General features: G+C 36.9%; 1 long non-coding RNA gene and 1 pseudogene across 1 annotated transcript; both read right to left on the reverse strand.

Moving 5' to 3' along the window:
* Positions 1 to 509: 509 nt before the first annotated feature.
* On the reverse strand, positions 510 to 8,953 carry LOC132611750 (protein KINESIN LIGHT CHAIN-RELATED 1-like; annotated as a pseudogene).
* Positions 8,954 to 9,753: 800 nt separating this feature from the next.
* On the reverse strand, positions 9,754 to 13,552 carry LOC132611034 (uncharacterized). The gene is made up of 2 exons (XR_009571438.1): positions 12,342 to 13,552; positions 9,754 to 11,452 (listed from the first exon to the last, which is right to left on the reverse strand). It is a non-coding gene; the product is annotated as an uncharacterized LOC132611034 (long non-coding RNA).
* Between the last annotated feature and the right edge of the window lie 3,845 nt (positions 13,553 to 17,397).

Raw genomic sequence — 17,397 nt, forward strand, 5'->3', positions numbered from 1 at the left:
CAAAGTTGGAGGGCATACTTGCCAACTGAGGACAAGTTTGAGGGTTTGTTTATGCATTAAGCCTATTTTATATAAAACATAAACTTGGCATTGTCATTTAAAATAGTCAAAGCAATTTCATAATCTCCAATATAAGTTTTTGCTCAAGTCTTTGCATTTAAGGGCACTTGTCCCAAAATTTAAATGGAGGACAAAAACTTCCCCATTTTGAATAGTTTAAGGGTATTCATTTTCTCTTGTTTTGGAGCAACCGTTAGTAGGAAGGATATTTTTAAGCTCTTTGGTTAGTTGGAGGGCATTTGGTTAGTTCTGAGCAAAAAACATAACGATAAGGGCATTTTAAGCTACACACGTAAAGAAGGGTAAAATTGACCCTAAAATGAATATTCAAACGCATCAACTAGATAACACTTGGAATTTGGAAACGAAAATGAACTGGCAGCACTCTTAGCAATGTGATTACCAGAACCTTGTAAATAAGTGAATAACCACCAGGACAGAGACCTCAATGTAAAAACAACTAGTGACAGATGAAAGTTGCAGACTGATGGATCTTGTAGCTTTAATATCTTTAGTGAAGCTTATAAGAATAGGTTCCAGTGAAAAGGAAAGACCAAACTAACACAAGGTATTATTCCTAAAAGTGAAAGAACACATTAATAGACTTGCACAGAACTTTATTGATTCAGCATTTTAGTTGCATTTCTTTGCCTCTCAATGGCTGAAACACCAACTTGTGAGGCAAGGCCTTGGACCCTGAAACACTAAAGCCAGCTTCACTAGAATTAGCCAAAGGCAAGGCCTTCATCATAGTCCCATCGGATATGCCAGAAGCTTTCTTCTTCAGTTGTTCAAGAAGCCGATGAGCTTCTTTAAGTTCATCTACTGCACTTGGACCATGACCTTCCCAAGCCTCAATTGCTTTCTCCTAGAAGTTTATTGCAAGGTGAAAGGTGAAAAATCCCAACTCAACAGGTTAGACCTATTTTTCACACTCAACTAAGAAACTCATAAAACTATAACAAACCGTTCAGTTGTACTGTTCTAAAGATAAAGAAACTTCCAATTTCAAGCCTTTTTAGGCGCTTACAATTTTAAATGATGAAACTCACTTGCAACAGTCAATTTAGCTTAGTTCGCGACAAATATGATTCCCATAACTAATGTATTAGGATAATATATACAGGTACAGGTAATTGTGTCGTTGAATTTGGAAGCATATGCTAAAACAACTGAATCTCTGAAAGCATAATTGGCCATAATACTACTGAAGCTGCATGAATAAATCACTATATCCACTTCTTCAGGATTCTCAAATTGCATCTTCAGGATTCTCAAATTGCATTTCTATAGAGCCTTCTCCATATTTTATATATTTGCTTGTGAGGAATTACTTAAAAAGAAGACTAAAATTCTGAAAATATTATGAAGCCAATCAATTTTGTACTTGTATTTAGAAGTGTATGGAGAACACGCTATGTAGCACATCAAGTTTCCACCTAAGAGTCTAAGCAGTGGCGGAGCCAGAATTTTCGCTAAGATTTTATGTTTTTCAAACATTGAATATGTAAATAAAAAATATTTCGATGAATGGATGCACCAAAAAATTTAAAATCAAACTATACAATATTAGCAAAAACATAAAAATATTTATCAATTTTTCGCGAGTTTTACACCCAAAGGGAACAACTGATAGTTGAGGTGTGTTTTAATACATAAATGGTCACAATTCAGTTAGGAAAAGGAAAAGTGTGTTTTTGACCATTATTTCTAATATTTCTAAAGAGTTACTAAATCATATAAGCACTTCATATTGTAGAATTAATCAGTCCATCAAATTAGAATATAACAAGGGGTGGTTATTTTACAACTTCGTCATCGATTATAGCATCGGACCAGTGACACTATCACATGACAACAAACACACCAATCTACAAGAAATATTAAACTATTAAGAAACTAAAAGGAAGCATCAAAAAAAATGTATATATATATATATAGAGAGAGAGAACGCTGCAACGAGACTTTCAAAGCATAAAAGGGTTCTTTTTTCTCTTTATAAAGCAGTTTTGCCTTCGGATTTGGCAGAGTAGTATAGAGCTTTTAGAATTTTTGTGGATTTGGGAACTGGCAATTTCTGTTTTCAAAAGAAAAAGCTAAACGCTACTCAGTATCGATCCTACAACGCTGCACAGCTCATGTTACTATCTGACCACCCTTTAACAGCTGAACTACATCGCCTAGTTGTGTAAAGGGTGTTCAAAATATATCAATATATTTTTATATAAACCAATATTTTACCTATATACACGGTAGTGTTCATCTGCCACCCTCAGGACACTGTAGATCCGCCACTGAGTCTAAGACATATGCAGTGACACAAAGCACGGAGAAGAATGACAACTAACAACTGTATGAATCCAGCCGAGTGAATCAACTATAAAACCATATTGTAAAGAAAGTCAGTATCAGAATCCGTCTATCAATATGTCATCCAAGGTTATGAAGTATTCTTATGGGTGCATAGAGAGGCCTCTTAAAGCCATTATCGAACTCAAAAAAATTCAAAAACAGAAGTAACCAGTTATTTTAATTTCTAGTGTAGTAGTGATTGAACAGCTGCAATCCTTGCACAAACTAAAAATCTAATGTACTGTGCTGATGCGACAAAAGAGAAGGAATCAAGAAAGATGATATTGTGTTATAATTAGTAACAAGTTGCAATTAAATTTAGCATAAGCAGGACCAGCAACCCCAAATGGAATTGAGGGGCCAGATTTTTTAATTTTATTTGAATAAGTAACCATTTGTATATAAAAAGAAGACTCAGGACCAAAAGGTGTTGGTCAGTGCTGTAATTACAATCTCGGATTCATGAGAACAAAAGTAGGGGGAGACTATGAACAAACAAACTAAGTGCTTCCTATCAGATTTATCAAATCACCTATACCCCCCATAAAAGATTCTTTACACCAAAAATAAAAAAGACTAAGGCAGTTCATCTTAATCTTCTGTAGGGGGTTGCTCTTTGTCTTCAAATTGTCTAGAGTTTCTCTCCTTCCAGACTACCCACCATATGCAAGTTGGGATGGCTCGCCACCAGTCTTCATCTCCATTTCTACTGCCAATCTCTTTCCAGTTAGTGAGCAAATCAAAAGTAGTTCTAGGCATGACCCAATTGATTCCTAAAATACAAAAAGAACATGTGCAACAGATCTGTTGCTATCTTGCAATGGATAAACAGATGATCAATGCTCTCTTCACCCATACCACAGAGAAGTCATCTTGACCAAATCTGGAGACCTCTTTTTTGTAGATTATCCTGTGCTAGGCATGCTTTCTTGACTCCAATTAAATTATTAAAGTCTTAATGCCAATGCACTACAGGTGGAAATATGTCTACCTTGATACCAGTAGCAAATGCTCAAAACAGAGGTGGGAATGATTTGTGCAACCTATCGACACAGATTAGATGCTGGACGTCATTAAGTAATACTCGGAAAAGGTTTTGTTTGAGTTTTCCATTTTTCTTAAATTTATTTTCTTTTTCAGACGTATATAACTCTATTGACGTAAAAAGGGAACCCCAAATGTAGGGTAAATCAAAAAGGCTTTTACATGCATAAGCATAACATCTTTCTCCAATCAAAACAAATTATCCTACATAGTTTGCTTGCCAAGACATAGGCATCCTTTGTCTAGTAGACAGATATAAATCACTTCATCTGATGTTGATTGGTTGTCCCAAGATCAATCAATAAAGAAACAATTTCCCAATCTCAAAACTAGTCGGAATTGGCTACCTAATCCTCTATGTCCAATCCAGTTTATTCGGGAATCCAATACTAGTACACGATTGATTAGGCAAATTAGGAGTTCCCTAAACGGCCAAAACCGGAGGTTCTCTAGTTTATGCTGATGATGCTCTTATTTTCTATAATGAGGAAGTGAAACAATTATGATACTTAAGGTCCATTTTGGTGCAGTTACAGCTTACTGGGGACATGACCTTAGATAGGAGGGTTTGGAGGACCCACATTAGGGTAGAAGGCTAGTAGATAGTCTCATTATCCTGTCTTATTAGTAGTCGCATTATCGTAGTATAATTTCTTGTGCTCTGATTTATGCTATTATCTGTTATTTCCTGTGCTTTGATTATTCTATGTTATCTGTGTCGCTTGCGTTACTTCATTTTCATATCACTTTGAATCTCTTAGCCTTATCTGACCTCTTTTTATGTTTTTTCTATTGAGCCGAGGGTCTTTCGGAAACAGTCGTCCTACCTTGGTAGGAGTAAGGTCTGCGTACACTCTACCCTCCCCAAACTCCACGTTGTGGGATTTCACTGGGTTGTTGTTGTTGTAAGGTCCATTTTGATTTCATTCGAGGATTTGGGCTACATCTAAATGTGAGAAAGAGCTCTTTGTTTCAAATAAACGAGTTAAGAAACAAACGCGAATTAGCACACTTTGGGTTGTAGAGTCGGGGAAATACCAAAAGTATATTTGGACCTTCCCCTTTGGGAGGGAAAAACAGGTGGAACCTGATATGCAAGGTGTGATTGAAAAGTTTGAAAAGACACTTCCAATATAGAAAAAGCAATATGTATCTATCGCAAACAAAGATGTTAGTCCTAATAATTGTCTTGGATAGTATTCATACATTTATAATGTCCATGTTACCTATGCCTGCATATGTTGACAAACATCGAACAGAATAAGGAGCAGTTTCCTATGCTAAGGAAATTCCAATCCACTCGGTGAAACTGTCTATCGTAACAGAAACCCCTAAGACAAGTATTAAAAATACTAGAGTCTACAGAGCAAATGCCTGTTGTTCAAATGGTTATGCCTCTGGAGAAAGATAGTCAGTGCAAATTATGGGATGCACTGACTAATTATGGTTATGCCTCTATTCTTCCTTACTGTTTGGAAGAGCATAAGGAAATTATGGCAAGATTTTTTTTTTTTTTTTTTTTTTTTTTTTTGAGACTTGTAACAGTTATGGCATGAATTTCAAACACTGGTAAAACTGAAAGTTGCTAATGAAAAGAAGATCAAATGTGGAAGGAAGCATAGTTAGATGAAGGTCCATCAAATGTGGAAGGAAGCATAGTTAGACTCCTTTGTATTTTGAATAGGACACTAAGCCGTACATCTTGTACAGTTTCCAGCACTCTCCTGGCGCTGTTTCTGTGAATGATCTTTACTTATCAGAAGGAAAGAAAAACATTTACTCAGCCTCAAATGTTATTGATAAGTTTTAAATCCTTGACCTAATCTGCTAATTAAATTCTTCACCACTAAGCTACATATGTCTTGTATTTTGATACCAGTAGTGTCTGTCCCGACTTGCATACCTTGACTATTCCCTCGGGTATTACATATAGGTACTGGGACACTCTATCCACCAAGATTTAAACAAAAGGTAAGAAATCACCTAATTCTTTTGACCCCTGCTCGGGTTTGAACCCCATATCTCCATTCATTTTCATTCCAACTTATTCAAACACTACACCTTTGGTTGCAAAGCAACGAATGTCAATTTGTCTACTTAGATAAACCTTGTCAGTTTGTTGGATCTACTATTGTTTATATGGGTAAATCAAACTCAAACAACTAATAGTTGCAAGTAAACCTTCTCAATTTTTGAATTGTGTTAAGTCACTTGCGGAGATGGGTAAGTACAAGATTTGGTGTTGTTTTCGTCTACTATCCTCCTTTACATATCTCCATCTAATAAAATATTAGGAATTCATACCAACCATGAATAATTCATATAGATAATTGATTTTTTTTTTTTTGATAAAGAAAAAAAAAATCTATATTTGGCATGACGTACCTATACCTGCCTCACAGGCCCATTTGAACCGGTACATCAAAGACAAATGAAGGATTCATATAACATATATTTCAATTGCTCATATGGTGTACTTGGTAAGGGTACAGGCATTCAAAGAGAAAAATGCACACTAACAACTGCCAATATAACTTAAAGAAAAGATTGAATTCCTTATCTCCTAATGGCAGCATATGTTTTTGAAAGGTTTTGGCATGCTTTACAGTGTTCTCTTTAATAGTGATATAGCAGCTTCAAACCCATCCATTGTCTCATAAAGCATAGAAATTTCCATGTATGCCTCAGCAACTTCAACCGGGGAGAATTTTTCTTTCTTTCCAAGGATTCCACATGCAATTCCAAGGCACTTTTTTTGCATCCGTGGACTTCTCCTGGTTGCATAATGCTTTTGCCATGGAGATAAAGACCATAGCTCTATCCTAACTCTCTTTTCCAGTCTGCTTGTGTTAATGGCCTCATCATATCTACCCAAGGCTAACTGCATGTTGACCGTATCTATCTCAGCACGAAGCAAATCAGCATCAAGACCCCAGTTCTTCAAGACCCTCTGTGATAATTCATTTTGTTCCAATGCCTTCTCATGTTCTTCTAATCCAGTATAAATAACTCCTAGAAGCCTCCTCCTATCATGTGCAACCTCTACAGAGTTTTGCCCTAGTTGTGCCTTGTGTATGTCCAAGGCCTTCAAGCAAAATGGTAGAGCCTCTTTAAAATGCAATGTGGCGACATATGCCTCAGCTACATCTCTATTAGCTTTTCCATGTTCTTTACTATCTCTTTCCAGTCATCTCTTTCAACTCCAAAGACTTCCTAAGATTAGCAAGGGCTTCCTCTCTCCTCTCCATAGCTCGTTTTCGTATTACACAATTCAAGCTGAACAGCATGAAGAATGGGCCTAATATCCTCACCACACCACTGCAAGAACCATCCTTTTCTCATTGACCCAAAACCCTATTAAGATATCCCAAACTGTCATTAAATCTTTTCGAACTGTAACAAGCAGAGCCTAACAATTGCAAGGTCATGGCAGGAAACAAAGACAATTTATCATCTCTGTCCAATATTTTCAAAGCTCTATTAGCAAAAGATAGAGCCTTTTCAGGTTCCTCGCCTTCTTGGTCAAGTTTGAGACCTATTCTGAGACATGCCAACGCGAGTTTTCTCTCATCAAAACTTGCCTCCATTTCTTAAAAAAACCTCAAACGTTTCTTGAATGGTCTTTGAAGAATCAAAAGCCTCTTCAAGTTGTGATCTTTCTCTGTCTTGAGGATAACTGAGATGGGTTTTGCTCAACAAGTTTGAGATTGTTGGGTTTTGACATTAGAGAAGAGTAAAGCACATGAGTCTTACTGCATAATTTGAGATGGGTATTTGATGACTGAGGGGAGATTGGTTCGTTTGCATTGATGGGGCAAAAGATGAAGTCTTTAGAAATGAGAGAGAAAGAAGTTCTGCTATAGGATGATGCTTTGGAGTATTTGGTTCTGTTAAACCCTGCAGAAACCTCGGCTTCAAGGTTGTTCAATCCTTCATCGCTTCATGTTTTATACGGAAGATGCTTTGCCCTGTTTCTTACCACGTCAAGAATTTTCCTCAAATCTTTTTGGTCCTAAATATTAAACTTAGAATCTCCATGATTTTCCAATTGCAAGCTGCAAGTCCATTTGGTTGCCCATAGTTACAGATACGTTCTTCTGATGTGAATGGGTGGCAACGATGGTGGAAGGTAACGGAATTTTAGCGGTGGAACGACAAATACAGGCAGGGCTAATATGGGAGGACCCATAAGTCTGATTTGGAATCAAAATAATACAAAAGAAAAAATTACAAAACTATCTTTTGCACATTAATTTAGTACGCAATAGGATTAAACTGTATTTTTACAGTTAAGTCCTATTGCGCATTAATTTAGTGCCCAATAGATGTTATCTTTTTTTCATATAATTTTAAAGTTTTCAAATTCATGTTTTTTCATACTTTGACCAAAGATCAATCATGTTTCAAAATTCTAAAATATCAATATTTTATATGCAACTTGATATCTTTTTTTTTTTGCGGACAATAATATTGGCTCATTACATCAAGTATACCTAAACGTTTGGATCGTCGTTTTAGGAGTTGTAAAATGTCCCGAAGTAAGTTTTGTTTGTTTGAATCTTATTATCTTTAGATTTAAGTGTTTTATTTTATAAGGTTTTGATTTAAGTGTTTTTTTATTTAGTCAAGGCATTACTTTATTTCGAATGTACAAATAAAAATATTATATTAAAAAATAATTCATCCAATACGAGAAGTTCAAAATAATTCAAAAATAATTCATTACAATAACAAAATAATACATCATTCTTTACAATAACAAAATATTTAAAATAATACTTCAAGTACGAGACGCTCTTCCACTACGAGACGTAGTTGCACCACCACGGTCTCGTAGGCTACAAAAACGCTTATCATGGCTAAACTCCTTACACGTAGAGCACCTGCGAGAGTATGTCCTATCATTGACATCCATTTGATTATGAATCTGAGTTCCTGCATTAACACAAATTTTACGAATATACTCCATGTTAGCAACCATTGAAAATGGATCGTTTGGCCAATAAGCTTGGTCACCAAGTGGGTAGAAGTGGCCGACATATGCTTTAAGGTAACTTTTGCCGTTGTATTCCGATGCCACATAACTTAATACCGCTTTTCCCATTGCCTCGAAACACTTGACGGCATAAGAACACGGCATATGGTATGTTTGCCACTTACCATAACTACACGTTCTCGTGCCCTTATAAATGGTATGTAAGTTTTCTCTCCGACCTTCGTAATAACCTGTCCTGACTTTATACACACGTTCAACATAGTTATACTCGGTCATCTTGTGCAGCTCACATTTTTTCTTATTATGCTCGATCATTTTTTTAGGTTTTGGCATCCATCTCCCACGCTCTGCTAATATGGCTTTGGCATGCTTTATTCTTGTCACAAACCGCTCCACAACTTGCATGAAAGTCATTCTCACCATTGCAGTAACGGGCAGTGCCCGAGTAGATTTTAGCAAACCATTAAACGACTCTGAGTTGTTTGTTGTTAGTATCCCCATCTCCTACCTTCATCGGCATGTAATGTTCATTTTTCAACTTCGATTGTCTTCAACCAAGTATATGCTTCTGGACTCACTGCCTTGATCATCTCTATCCTTACAAGCCATTTTTTTTTTGTTGATGCTCCATCACAACCGCCCACATCAATTTGTTTTAGTATGCTATTTCCAAATTTCATTTGAAAATTTGCCTTTATATGCTTTAAACAATAGCGATGATAAGCAAAGGGAGGTTGTCACCCCTCGAAAGTAGACATATTATGCAATATGCCTTGATGTCGATCAGATAGCACGTATAAGCCTATACGATCCTTAATAATATACCACCTCAAATGTGTCAAAAACATCCTTCGTGTCTCGTTGCTCTCGTTAGCGGCAATTGCGAAAGCAATAGGGAATATCGACCCATTGGCATCCATTCCTACTTCAATCAGTAGCTTGATGTTGTATACACCATATACATGTGTGCCATCTATGGATATGACTGGCCGACAGTGAGAAAAACCATCAATACGTGATTTGAATGTCCAAAACACAAAGTCGAAAATATTACCGGGCAGAAGCCTCCACTCTACAACAGTACCAGCATTGAATTTTTGTAAAGCTATCATATACCTCGGCAACGTCTGGAAAGAGCGCTCCTAATTTCCATAAATCATCTCAAAAGCACACCTACTGTCACGACCCAGCCCCGTGGGCCGCGACTGGTGCCCTACTTGGGCACCCAAACGGACATACAAACTAAATCATCATTTTTAAACAGAGTTGAGAACGAATATTATCAAACGCATTCAAGTATATAGCAGAAGCCGACAAGGCTATATTTCAATATTTAGATAATTTCCAGAAAAATTTCGGCAGAGTTTCCTTTGTTTTACAGACTATCCAAATTAACCCTGCGCACAGATAATACCAACAATGACCACCCAGGGCCAACAAAGCAACATTTAAACATATGCGGACCGGCCGCCGCGGCGAATGAGATCGCCCAAACACAACATATACACGCATCCGTACAGAAAGACCCTAACCCACAAACATGTCTACAGACCTCTAAACAGACCGACGGAATCATATAACGGGACAGGGCCCCGCCGTACCCATGAACGAGAATATATATATATATATACAGTAGTGACAGACTGTACCAAAAGATGGGCTCTGAATAAAAGAGCGCTCCAAATGGCAGAAAAGATATCCTAGACGGACGGATCAGCAAACCTGTCGTCGGTACCTGCGCGGCATGAAAACGCAGCCCCCGAAGAAAGGGGGTCAGTACGAAATATGTACTGAATATGTAAAGCCTGAATTACAGAACCAAAATCATAACTGGTACAGAACGTACAGAAAAAGTGAGTAGAAAATCCAAAGTATCAAATACATATCTTCAAAACATGCGGAGTGTGTACAGAAACATATGTCATATCAAATCCGGCCCCTGCCAAGGGACTCGGCAAACAGAACGTGGCCACCCTCCCGACGCTGGTGCCACAACACAGAAGAATCAGAATAGGGGCATAACCCCGTAACATAGTATATCATATCAGATGGCCATGGCAAATCATATCAGAACATGTGTACATGACACAGCATACTCCACAAACCCATGTACACGTATACCTGCCCCCTCACATCGAGGCACGGCGAACAATGCAGAGGATTACGCTTGACAACATATCCTGGCCCGGGCTCAGTGTGGGAAACATTGGGGCATCCACGAATAGAGTAGTGAGAAACTAAATGCAGTTAAAATATCATAAATATTTTCAGAGACTCGATGAGGCATATCAATGGCAAACCAATTCAATGAAGTCAGACGGGATCATAATAAGTGAGTTTCGGATGTCATAATGAATTACAGAAGCATACCTTTCTGAAGTCGTTCCGAGGGCCAAAACAATTTATAAGACTTAATGAACTATTTAAAACAATTTTTGTTTAGTAGTTAATAGAGTAGTCATATGCATAAAATCATTATCATAAATTCAAACATAAGTAAAATGATCATATTTGAAATTCGAAATGATAATCATACCAAATTCTTTCAAAAGTCGTCCGAATTACATAAAGAAAAGTCGCGGGACCCACGAACGGGTATCGACCCGAATCGGGCCCGCTCATGGAAAACATACTCATTATACATCATGCAAACTCTTATGAAAATATTGGAGCAATCCGAGCCTTTATGCAAAAGATATGGCATTTCGTAGTTACGGAATTCTTTAAAACAACTTTTTGTACAAAGTTTGGAAATCAATGCTTTCGAAGACATAATTGTTCATACTTCATCACAACATACATAAGAATGCCAAGAAATATATATAAGGATCATAACGTGCTCGGATTTCGAATTTGGAATTTCCTCGAGGCTCGTGATATAGCCTATTGAAAACTAAGGCATGCCAAAAGAAAGAAGGGTTGCGCTTTACATACCTCGTACGCACTCCAAGATAGCCAATCTAAAGTAAATTCCAATCTACGCCTCGGGCTCCCCAAGGTCTACAAATATGCCAACGAATATCCAATATTAAACATAGGCACTTAAGCCATTCATTCCAAACTAACATTAAATTCTACAGAAAATTCGGCAGCACTTCCCCTGTAAATAGGCCATCCCGAGAATTTAACTCGCTCAAAATCAACAACAACAACCACAATAACCAACCTAGCAACTCCAATAACCAATCCGAAAGACAATATTACATTAATACTCTCTTTTTCATCATTCGACAACTTTCCAAATATTCAATTCAACGGCTTACCTTCAAGCCAACATCAACGCCTATACATCCAAATACTAACCCAAACCCATACTAACAACATTCAAGAACATTCTAAACAATTCACATAATATTTCCAACGATCCAACAATTTCTCCAAATTGGGCCGAAAACAGCCCCTAAACTATAACATAACGATGCCCGAAATTCTAACGAACACTTACAACACACCAAGCAGCCCATATACACTTCTTACGACTTATTTCATGCCATCTTTTCAGCAAATTTCAGGGAAATACAACAGCAGCCACACGACACCACATCATCTATCCATATGCAAGTAAATCACATTATTATCTCTATAATCCTTACAACAACCCACAACAATTTTAACTCCAACTCTAACCATTAAATTCCTTCATTCTCATCACATAATCTATGATTACAACAACCAAAATATTAATTCAAATCAGTCCATCAAATTTCAATTAAAAACAGCCCCTACGGCATTCAACAACATTTCAACAACATTCGTGCAATTCATGTTACCAAGTTACAACTATGCTTCAACATCAAGATACATAATTTCACACATACAATTTACATTTGCATATTCCCCACACGTCCAACTTCATCATCAAACACATAGAAAAATGATCAACTCTTACCTTAACAAGTTGGCTTTTTCCACTTAGTTAGAATTTGTGAAATGCACTAATACTTGTTCTTGTTGCTCCAAATGAATTCTCCACGTTATTATCACCTTCCTAAGGGCTGAAATACCTAGAAAATCTGATTTTTGGATCAACAAATTTGAGCTCCAATTTTGCTAGCCATGGCCGAATGCCATGGCTTATGCTCTCTCTCTCTCTAGCTTGTATATCAACGTTTCCTTCACGTATACACCATATTAAACCTTTAATCCAAATTGATAACATGAGTGGGAGGTTGAAATTACCTTTAGCAATCAGAATCTTCAAGAATCTTGTTCCTCTTTCCAGCTGCTTGCTTAACAACACAAAAAAAAACTTAAGCTACAACTTCTCTTTAACTAATATCATGTCAAGGGTCTAGGATTTAGCTTATATGATGGCTCAATTAGAAAGGGGGTTTGGGAGAGAAAATAAGGGTTTTGGATCTGTTTTAGGTCGTGTGAAATGATATAGGGCAAAGTGGTGACTTATCTATTGAGTTTAATGGGCCTCATGGGCCGAAATGTGAGTGTTTAGGTCGGGTCCAAACTTGCTGCCCTGCCAGCCCAACTTGCATCGTCCATATCTCCTTATCCCGATATCATTTTGACGAGCGGTTTGTTGCATTACAAACTAGACTCGATGAACTTCATTTTAGGATTTTGAAACACCTTAAAACTCCTCATATTCAAGGAGATATGCCTCCTACAATATAGACTAAAATCGGGTCCGAAATTTTACTGAAGTTGTTCCGATTCATTTCGTTTAACTTCTAATCCTCTTCCAACCTTATGTAACCTCTTATGCATACATATACACACTTATATACATCAATAAAAAAATCCATATACACATCTTGAAGGGTCCAGAGACTCACAATAACCTTAAACATAACTAGAGAACTCACAAAGCTTTGACGAAACTCCAATCGCAAAAGTATATTCATATCTTTTGTCCACCCTCTATATCATTACTAATAATCTCAAATACTTTAAAAGGTCACTCGCATTACTTCATATACATACTCATAGCGCGATTCCACACCCTTTAGGTAACCGTGTCGCCTTGGGATACTTAAGGAAACCATGTATATATAACGATATTCTTACTAACTCGATTAACTTTCCTTGAACCTTCTTAACTCATTCTTTCTTGTTTTAATACAAGTAGCACAGATTATTATGGAGTGTAACACCTACGCCCGAGATATCCCTTTCTCTTGCTTATCGTTTTATAATATATTGTCTTAACGTTTCTAGTGCAATCTTTGATGGGGATCCTGCACAAGTTTAAACAAATAACATTTTGCAATGATAATTTAATTGATGTAAGAATTATAATGAACTAGGTCGAATAGGTTACCTTGGGGTTTCGACAACGTCTTTAAGTAACACTTGAGCAATCATATTTATATCTAAACTAAAATGATCTGCTCGATTCTCTCCCATAAGTGTGATGTTGGTGGAATTTTGTGATAACCCATATACCATCAGGCTTAATAATTTCCCTGAAGCATCCATTGACAACCTTGATACTGTCGTCTACAAACTAGTCTCCATATCTTTCTGGTTGAGTCACCAACCCTATACTCTCTCATTCCCTTATAATTATAAATTTTGACTGCCCTTTGCAATGTCTTTTTCGATTCGAACATCATCTCTTTTTCAAGGTAGCATTCATCGTTTATATGATCGGCCAATTCTTTCCACATTTTTTGACGACTTTGATCATCTTCACTGGTGAAGACAAAGGCATCAGCACGACCTTGAAGATTGTCAAGATATGAAATCTGGTCAGAATGCCACTGAATTGGGCTTTCGGCAGTTGGGTTTTCCGGCATCGGTCTTTGCATCATTTGTAGTAAATTTGCTTGTTGCATACCAGATTGAACATAGACCTCTTCGTCATCGTCATCATCATCGGTTACTTCTGCATTATTCGGTATTTCTTCACTTATCACTTGATGATGTCTCGCAATAATTTGTATAATCATCACCATTTAGTAAAGGCCTCTTCTTACACGAAAAGTAACATATTTTAAATACCAACATCAAATATATATGAATTATTTAATATCAATGTGATAAACTTACCGATATTGATCTATATTGTCATGGTTTGGAGAAAGACCAACTCCACTGAACTGAGAGGATTGCCCAAAATCAATATTTGGTACCAGTGGCGAGTTTTGTGAATAATTTTCACTGTAAGTTTGGTTAATTGTTGGTTTGGAGAAAGATCAACTCCATCGAACTGAGAGGATTGCCCAATATTACTCATATCAGGTGTATAACCCCTACAAAGATACAAAAAAATGGATATTTACCAATAAATAAAATAAACGCATGCTACTACACAAAATAATAATTTAAAAATAGATATTTACCAATTTTCAGTGTAAGTTTGATTAAATTGCTAGCTTAGAGTTTCCAGCTGCACTTGACCACTCAAAATATCTCCATAAGAACTAAAGTCCCCATAAATGTTACCATGAGTAGGCTGAGCTTGGGGGAATCCTTGAGTTATCTTTGTCACGACCCGACTAGGGGCCATGACGGGTACCCGGGGCTAACCACAGAGCACCGCTCATACTATTACCCATCGTACACATCAAGCATCCATTCATTAATCTTATACTCAAATCATAGGAAAACCATTTTTCACTTTGAAACGTAATTACTTTTATATACATAAGCCCTTCAGCTATCAAATATATATATATACATGTGGGGAAAAAATCGTGAGACAATACTACCCACACATGTGTATCTATACATAAGCCCTTTCATTTGGCTGCTTGCCTGAAACTTGGACCTTACTGTCCATTTCATCTATTTTTCAAAAACATTAGTTACGAGTTACGGCTGAAGCTTTGTTTTGGACTGGGTATTTCTTTGAATTTATGCTATACATGTCACTGATCTGTCCCATTTCACCGATTCATCCCTTTGAATTTACATTATACATGTCTAGTCTTATCCATTGATTATGTACTAATTCTTTTCCTTTCCTTTCTATGCATGATCATCTCGCATACGAGTCAAAGGGACTCGTCATCTCCCGCATTCGGTGTTGGGCAAAGCCCAACGTAATTTCTCTATCGAGTCAGCCCATCAGCCAATCCGCAGCAAAATCTATAAAAGTTCCGCTAGGTAGAAGCCCAATAGCAGTCAGTGGACAGCGGCAGTGCGAAAATGGGCTGAGCCCGCTTAAATCATCTTACTCTTTTATTTTATGTTTTCTTTGTGTGCATCTAATTTGTGCTTTATGATTAATACTTTATTTGTTAATATTAGATAAATTTAGCGAGTTCTAGATACCACACTCTAAGCCCAAATTTTTAGATACAATTATTTCAAGGAGTTCAACACGTTCAATAAATGGGTTTAGACACTTTTCTAGATAGCTTTTGACATTTGCCTTTAAATACAAAAAGAGAGACTTTACCAAATATATCAAATACTTTAGGTTCATTTCATAAATCAAGTTCTAATTAGTATGCTCACCTTTACAAGCTATTTCTTATGGAACACTACGAAACATAGAAGGGAGAATGAGCTATGGAAGAATATTGGAGTTAAACAAACGGAATAACGTAGCCGAACTCAGAACAAATATTCCCTTTCTTTTGAATATATATTAATTAGTCACGTCCCTTTCAACACCTAAACTTTAGACCTTTTCTTATATCTATACCTGGCCTAATTAATTTACCTAAGTCCGGTCGGTTAACCATTATTAATGGAACTTAGAGGATGCCTAGTACCTTCCCTCTAGGTTAGTTGAACCCGTACCTAGAATCATTTGGTTTCGTAGACTTTAGAATAGAGTTGACTTTAGATAATTACTTTAATCAACCTTAGGTGTCCTAATTCACCATAAATAATTAGGTGGCGACTCTTAACTTTAATTAATCCCTGAATTGCCGGAAGTTATAAACTATTTTGATCCCGGTTAAAATAGGGTATAACAGCTTGGCAACTCTGCTGGGGACTCTACCTAGGTTCTAACCATAACGGACTTAGATTTAATTAAGCTTTGTGTGCTAACTTAGTTACTCTATTTTGCCTAAACTGTTTTACATGCTATAAATTGTTTGCGTGATTAATTGTTGTTTGATATAAACTGTCTAAATGTTACTGCTTTGATAAATTGTCATTCCGTTCATATTTCTTCCACTTCTGGAAATTCACACTATCACACGTACACACGAGGTGTGTTTTGCGCACCCGCAAATTTCTTTCAAAATCCCAAATTTTAGGAGAGTTGGCGTATGCGCAGGGTGTCCGAATAACGGAGACCGCGTAGCCTTCTCACTCGAGTAGTCCGCTCGGGAACCTTGCGTCTAGTAACCCACTCTTAGTCAACCTAGGATAGAGCTAAACCAGCACCCTTTATTAAGAGCTTACATTTCATGACCTAGGAGGTTTAATACCCTTGGTGTATTAAACCCATTAGACAACGTTACCCAGACGTCCAAGCGGGTTCACGACCCCAAGTGACATTAATCATATTTTATGTGCATGTTTGAAGGATAATTGTGCCTAAATATTGACTATTTGCTCTACTAACGTTTCTACGACAGGTATCGATTTGCATTGGAGTACAATGAATGACGAAGATCAATGACATCACAAAACGGAGCTGAAATTTAGACATAGGGAATTATATTTACTTTACTTAGATTAGGAAACACTTTATGTTGTATTCATTTGACATGTAATAAATATTACACTACTTTTGTACTTTATTTTGGGAAGTAGAATTTGTTTAATTAAACAAAAGCAATGGGATGACATATTATGGCACACTTTACCTTTCAAACAAACGTTAGGCCTACCTCTGGCACAAAGAGGTCACATGCATACTAGGACGCGTTATTTACATTTGTTTGACAACTTGTTTGACTTTGTTTGATGAATTATTTGCTACATGACTTACTTGACTCTATGTGATCATGACTTTACCTAGATATGTTGTGAGACTGACACCATTTACACTATTGTGTTTTTTTTTTATTCCCAACAAAAGA

Source organism: Lycium barbarum, chromosome 9 (assembly GCF_019175385.1).
Source record: "Lycium barbarum isolate Lr01 chromosome 9, ASM1917538v2, whole genome shotgun sequence".
Classification (NCBI taxonomy): Eukaryota; Viridiplantae; Streptophyta; class Magnoliopsida; order Solanales; family Solanaceae; genus Lycium; species Lycium barbarum.